At 39.9% G+C, this 6,552-nt stretch overlaps 1 long non-coding RNA gene across 1 annotated transcript; it reads right to left on the reverse strand.

The window, feature by feature from the left end:
* Positions 1–1,751: 1,751 nt before the first annotated feature.
* LOC149972056 (uncharacterized) lies at positions 1,752–2,668 on the reverse strand. The gene is made up of 2 exons (XR_016491892.1): positions 2,526–2,668; positions 1,752–2,348 (listed from the first exon to the last, which is right to left on the reverse strand). It is a non-coding gene; the product is annotated as an uncharacterized LOC149972056 (long non-coding RNA).
* Between the last annotated feature and the right edge of the window lie 3,884 nt (positions 2,669–6,552).

Below are 6,552 nucleotides of genomic sequence, written 5' to 3' on the forward strand. Positions count from 1 at the left end.
ACTAACTCTTACGATTAATCACTTGACTTGAGTAATTTGAGTTAACGGAAATAGCTACTTTATATTCTGACCTAGACACTGACTTGTGCAATGCCTAATGCATAAACTATGCGTGTTATTGGCTCATCATAGTATATAGCCGAGGGTCTCATAGTCCAAAAACAGCATTGGCCATTGGACTGCTCAGTCAAAACAACAAATTTACGATGAATCACTTGACTGGAGTAACTTGAGTTCGGGAAACTAAAACATTAAAAGTAGGCTATAGCTTGACGCATATTCTTACCTTGGACAAGCTATCCAAAAGGCCTAACCAGTCTTGCTTGAAGATACCGTTAGGCAGATAAAAGCGCGGTACGGTTTGAGACACGGTATTGTGAATCTGTCACACTGATATAAAAGCACGTTTTCATTTATGATTTACACTGTAGAATGACCTGCAAGCCAATCAGAATCGAGTTTTAAACTACACCGTGGGTTCCATGGAACGTCACAAACATAATTGTCCACTTGCGTCACAGATTAAAGTCACTGAACATGGGTTTAATAGCTATATTGGCTTTATGTACAGTAAATGCACATCGTATTGAATTGAGATTACACCAACTGCACCACTGAAACTATTTAGCCTAATCCTTTGAGGATCATATGTCAAATGTCAGAATCATGGCACATGAAAACATAATGAAATTGACTGCAGATTATACAATTCACTGTGACACAATATCCATGTAATTTCAATTAAATTACGTTGAACCAACGTGGAATAAACATTGAATTGATTTATGTGCCCATTGGGAAGTGATCAAATCGAAATGATTGAATACATACAGTATTACAAAGAAAGAGATACGAAAATAGCTTCGAAAGGCTCGAAAAAGTCTAATTTCCCTGGGCCACCCAAAAGAAAAATGTATGTACGCATTACTGTAAATCGTTTTGGATGAAAGCGTCTGCTTTCAAATCTGTGACTCTCACACATATTTACAATCTCGCGATCTTTTTTTCTGGCGCTTTCACGTTGCGGGATTTCGTGAAGTAATTGATGCGCAGGAGAGCTTCATGAAATCAGCGACATTAACGGTTCCAAATCGAGCAAAAAGCTTCAATTTAAAAGTCCATCGTTCACAAATTGTGGCATATTTTCTGTTTCAAGATGCGTTCTGTTAAGTTTCTCTGATCTCAGTAATTTAGGTTTTCAATATTCTTATATTCTTAATATTCTAATTTAGGTTTTCAATATTCTACTCCCTGTCAGGGGTCTGAGGATTCTGAAACAAAATAGTGTAGGCTCTTGAAACGCATCGGTGCGTTGGTAGATGTGCTGTACATTGTTATAAACACTTATTACACTGCTATAGACTTATTATCAATGTCACTCCCTGTTATAAACACATATTACAGTATAAATGATGATCCTGTGTAGAGCATGCCGATCCCACCACCAGGGTTGTGGGTTCGATTCCCGGGGAAACCCATACGTAAAATGTATGTGCAAATGACTGTAAGTCGCTTTGAATGAAAGCATCTGCTAAATGTAATATATTATGATTACATTGTTTAAACAACAGACCTGCAATGTGAAAGTATATTGCTTTTTCAAATGAATATTTGTGTTGGAACTTGACATCAGTTGGAAAGGCAGCACATGTATCTGTTGAATTACTACCTGATTCAAAAGTTGTGGACAGAAATGTGGGTATACTATAATACAAGTAAAAAATAAAATAATGACAAGCACATCTTGTTCCTTTTTGAATTCAGGTTTTATTAAGTCAGGGTAGCTTGGTGATCATGGCTACGTGTAACAGCATTGAGATCCCCTCTGGAAACAGAACTGAATTGAGTATTACTAAACCAATATACCCTCAACTATACAGACACACAGCAATGTAGTGCTGCTGACCTGGGTTCCAGACCCACTAGGGGAGTCACCCTGCAGACCCACTAAGGGGCGGCACGTAGCCTCAAGTTTAGATCATTGGGCCAGTTACCGAAAGATTGCTGGCTTAAATACCGGAGCCGACAAAGTGAGAAAATAAGGCACTTGTGGGTGTCTCAGAGGGAGTTGGGATATGCAAAAAAACAACAATTGTGTGTAAGTTAAAATGCTCCATCATTCTTGTCAATGCAGGTTCGTAGTGTTGTAATACTGTTGTAATACTGTAGCTACTATTTGACTGGAGTTGGGTCTTGATAGGAGAGACTGAGTAAGGAGTAGTAAAGCCCCTGCCAACCAGGACCTCTCAACCCTCCTGTTCTAAATCCTCTGTGAACTTCCTGACCTTGAACAAGACCTCCATGTTGACTGTGGGTTGCGTGGTGGATAGTGAGCACAGCACGTCAGACTGGAGGGCAGAGGGACACACACAGAAGACAAACAAAATCATGAGCATGGTTCAGAAATTACACAAATGTGAGAGTCAGTTTGAAATGCCTGGATGTGTATGTTGAAACAGCATGTTCCAGTATGTTTGTGAGCAGTGAATGTGAGTGGGTCTGTGCTTTGAATGTGTGTTTCTCACCATGCAGATGATGGGCTCCAGCAGCTTGTCGCTAGGCACATCCATCCAGGTCAATTCTATGGCAGCCGGGTCACCTGGCGAGCACGCGGTCAGAAGGTCATCCACCATCAACTGACTGGTGGCACAGGATGTCCCTCGCACCTAGAGTACCATCACAAACAACAACATATCTTAAAATCTCCTAAATTGTAGAGAAAGAGATACACCTTTAATGTGCTGTACAAGAGTGGACTTCAATAGTTACCATACAGTATTAGTAGAAACGTTTTAAATAAATCACAAATGACTGAAATGACAGTATAGACAGAGAGATACAATGCCAAAACAGTGTGTGTTATTTGCAAGGAAACTGTCCCTGTTTGTAAATAATTAACATCTGAGCATGGTACTTTCAAGTTAGGCCTACCTTTCCACCCCAGACCGAGTAGGCCTACTGACGCAGAAAAATGTAAGCTTCAACTGCTGGCTAATCTTCTTCCTTGGCTTAACCCAACGAGAGGTCACAAGTGTTTCCCTAAAAGCTGTCTGGGTTTAAATGTATTTTATTGTACAGAATGTGAATAGCTTAATCAATTGATAGTGTCAGATTCGATTATATCCAAAGCAAATGAAACAACAATATCCCCATATGCATCAGAGTCACGTCTTTCCCTGTTATTCCTATTTTACATCTTGTTTCTAGCATTAAGAATCGCGGACCAAAGTGTTGTTATAGATAACTGTATATAATCACATCTGTTTCATTTTCCTCAAAATATTAAACTAATAGTGGGTAGGCCTGTACTTTTTGCCCTTTTCTTTAAGAAAAGGTAGGCCTATGGCATACCCTCTCATACACACTAACTTCAAGTCTTAACAGACACAGAGGTGGGCTATTTAAAGAGTGCATGACGGGTGGAGGAATTGACTAACATATCTATGGATATAGCAGCCTATAGCCTAATTTCATCAGTCAAACCGGTAGGCCTGCCTCTTATTTCTTAAACAGGAAGAAATAGGCTCCAACACATATCCCTAATTAAAATGAAGACGTTTAAAATGAATGATGTTTACTCCAATTTGCCTACTTTCAGCACCATGAGCTGTCCATTTCCGATTGTTTGTGCCGTGGCGGCAGCTTCAAGTTTCAGCACCACAATGTAAGTTACTTGAATCTGATTTCTTCTGAGGTCAATAACTCTGATAAACCTTTTTTGATATCCTCAGAGGACCGTTATTATCATGTTTTAACCACTCCTTCATTATTACTGAAACACGATTCAAAGTGGTAAATATAAAGATCCAGTCCATAAAAAAATTGGAGGCCCCTTACACTTCAGTGTTGTGATGCAAAAATGCTAGCAAAATGTATAGCGCATAGAATTAAAAAGGTATTGTTGGACATTATTCATTCTAATCAGACAGGTTTTTTACATGGACAATATATTGGAGATCATATACAGCAAGTACTGCAACCAATAGAACACTATGAAAAATCAGGGAAACCAGGCCTGCTATTCATAGCTGACTTTTAAAAGGCTTTTCATAAAGTACGACTGGAGTTTATATATTAATGCCTGGAACATTTCAATTTTGGACAATCTCTTATAAAATGGGTTAAAATCATGTATAGTAACCCTAGGTGAAAAATAGTTGTACGGATGTACGCTGAGAGTCGGGAAGCAAGTTCAGGGAATGAATACATTTAATTAATAAATAAATGAACAAAACAAGGAACACAAACAGCGCACTGACATGAAACAGCAACAATGACTAATGGGGGTAGAAACCAAAGGGAGGGACATATAAAGGGCAGGTAATCAAGGAGGTGATGGAGTCCAGGTGAGTGTCAAAATGCGTGTAAGGCTGGTGACAGGTGTGCGCCATAACGAACAGCCTGGTGACCTAGAGGCCGGAGAGGGAGCACATGTGACAATAGTAAATAATGGCTACTTCTCATAAAAGAAGGTTGTCCACTATCGGCATATCTACAGTGCCTTGCGAAAGTATTCGGCCCCCTTGAACTTTGCGACCTTTTGCCACATTTCAGCCTTCAAACATAAAGATATAAAACTGTATTTTTTGTGAAGAATCAACAACAAGTGGGACACAACCATGAAGTGGAACGACATTTATTGGATATTTCAAACTTTTTTAACAAATCAAAAACTGAAAAATTGGGCGTGCAAAATTATTCAGCCCCTTTACTTTCAGTGCAGCAAACTCTCTCCAGAAGTTCAGTGAGGATCTCTGAATGATCCAATGTTGACCTAAATGACTAATGATGATAAATACAATCCACCTGTGTGTAATCAAGTCTCCGTATAAATGCACCTGCACTGTGATAGTCTCAGAGGTCCGTTAAAAGCGCAGAGAGCATCATGAAGAACAAGGAACACACCAGGCAGGTCCGAGATACTGTTGTGAAGAAGTTTAAAGACGGATTTGGATACAAAAATATTTCCCAATCTTTAAACATCCCAAGGAGCACTGTGCAAGCGATAATATTGAAATGGAAGGAGTATCAGACCACTGCAAATCTACCAAGACCTGGCCGTCCCTCTAAACTTTCAGCTCATACAAGGAGAAGACTGATCAGAGATGCAGCCAAGAGGCCCATGATCACTCTGGATGAACTGCAGAGATCTACAGCTGAGGTGGGAGACTCTGTCCATAGGACAACAATCAGTCGTATATTGCACAAATCTGGCCTTTATGGAAGAGTTGCAAGAAGAAAGCCATTTCTTAAAGATATCCATAAAAAGTGTTGTTTAAAGTTTGCCACAAGCCACCTGGGAGACACACCAAACATGTGGAAGAAGGTGCTCTGGTCAGATGAAACCAAAATTGAACTTTTTGGCAACAATGCAAAACGTTATGTTTGGCGTAAAAGCAACACAGCTGAACACACCATCCCCACTGTCAAACATGGTGGTGGCAGCATCATGGTTTGGGCCTGCTTTTCTTCAGCAGGGACAGGGAAGATGGTTAAAATTGATGGGAAGATGGATGGAGCCAAATCTGGAAGAAAACCTGATGGAGTCTGCAAAAGACCTGAGACTGGGACGGAGATTTGTCTTCCAACAAGACAATGATCCAAAACATAAAGCAAAATCTACAATGGAATGGTTCAAAAATAAACATATCCAGGTGTTAGAATGGCCAAGTCAAAGTCCAGACCTAAATCCAATCGAGAATCTGTGGAAAGAACTGAAAACTGCTGTTCACAAATGCTCTCCATCCAACCTCACTGAGCTCGAGCTGTTTTGCAAGGAGGAATGGGAAAATATGTCAGTCTCTCGATGTGCAAAACTGATAGAGATACCCCAAGCGACTTACAGCTGTAATCGCAGCAAAAGGTGGCGCTACAAAGTATTAACTTAAGGGGGCTGAATAATTTTGCACGCCCAATATTTCAGTTTTTGATTTGTTAAAAAAGTTTGAAATATTTAATAAATGACGTTCCACTTCATGATTGTGTCCCACTTGTTGTTGATTCTTCACAAAAAAATACAGTTTTATATCTTTATGTTTGAAGCCTGAAATGTGGCAAAAGGTCGCAAAGTTCAAGGGGGCCGAATACTTTCGCAAGGCACTGTATTTATTATGGCCATCGAAAAGTTAGCTATTAAAATCCGATCCTACAATAATATCAAGGGATTAGAAATCCCACCACCTGCCAACCCCTCTTTACACTGCTGCTACTCTCTGTTCATCATATATGCATAGTCACTTTAACCATATTTACATGTACATTCTACCTCAATCAGCCTGACTAACCGGTGTCTGTATGTAGCCTCGCTAGTTTTATAGCCTCACTACTGTATTTTTCACTGTCTTCTTACTGTTGTTTTTATTTCTTAACCTACCTATTGTTCACCTAATACCTTTTTTTTGCACTATTGGTTAGAGCCTGTAAGTAAGCATTTCACTGCGGTATTCGGCGCATGTGACAAATATACTTTGATTTGATTCATGCTGTTCTGTGCTGATGGCTGTTGGAGAGGGCAGCGGCAGCTGAGTGAGATGGGGCCTTTTATGGCCCTGC

The sequence above is a fragment of the Oncorhynchus mykiss genome, chromosome 25 (assembly GCF_057628025.1).
Source record: "Oncorhynchus mykiss isolate SJ-2025 chromosome 25, ASM5762802v1, whole genome shotgun sequence".
NCBI lineage: Eukaryota > Metazoa > Chordata > Actinopteri > Salmoniformes > Salmonidae > Oncorhynchus > Oncorhynchus mykiss.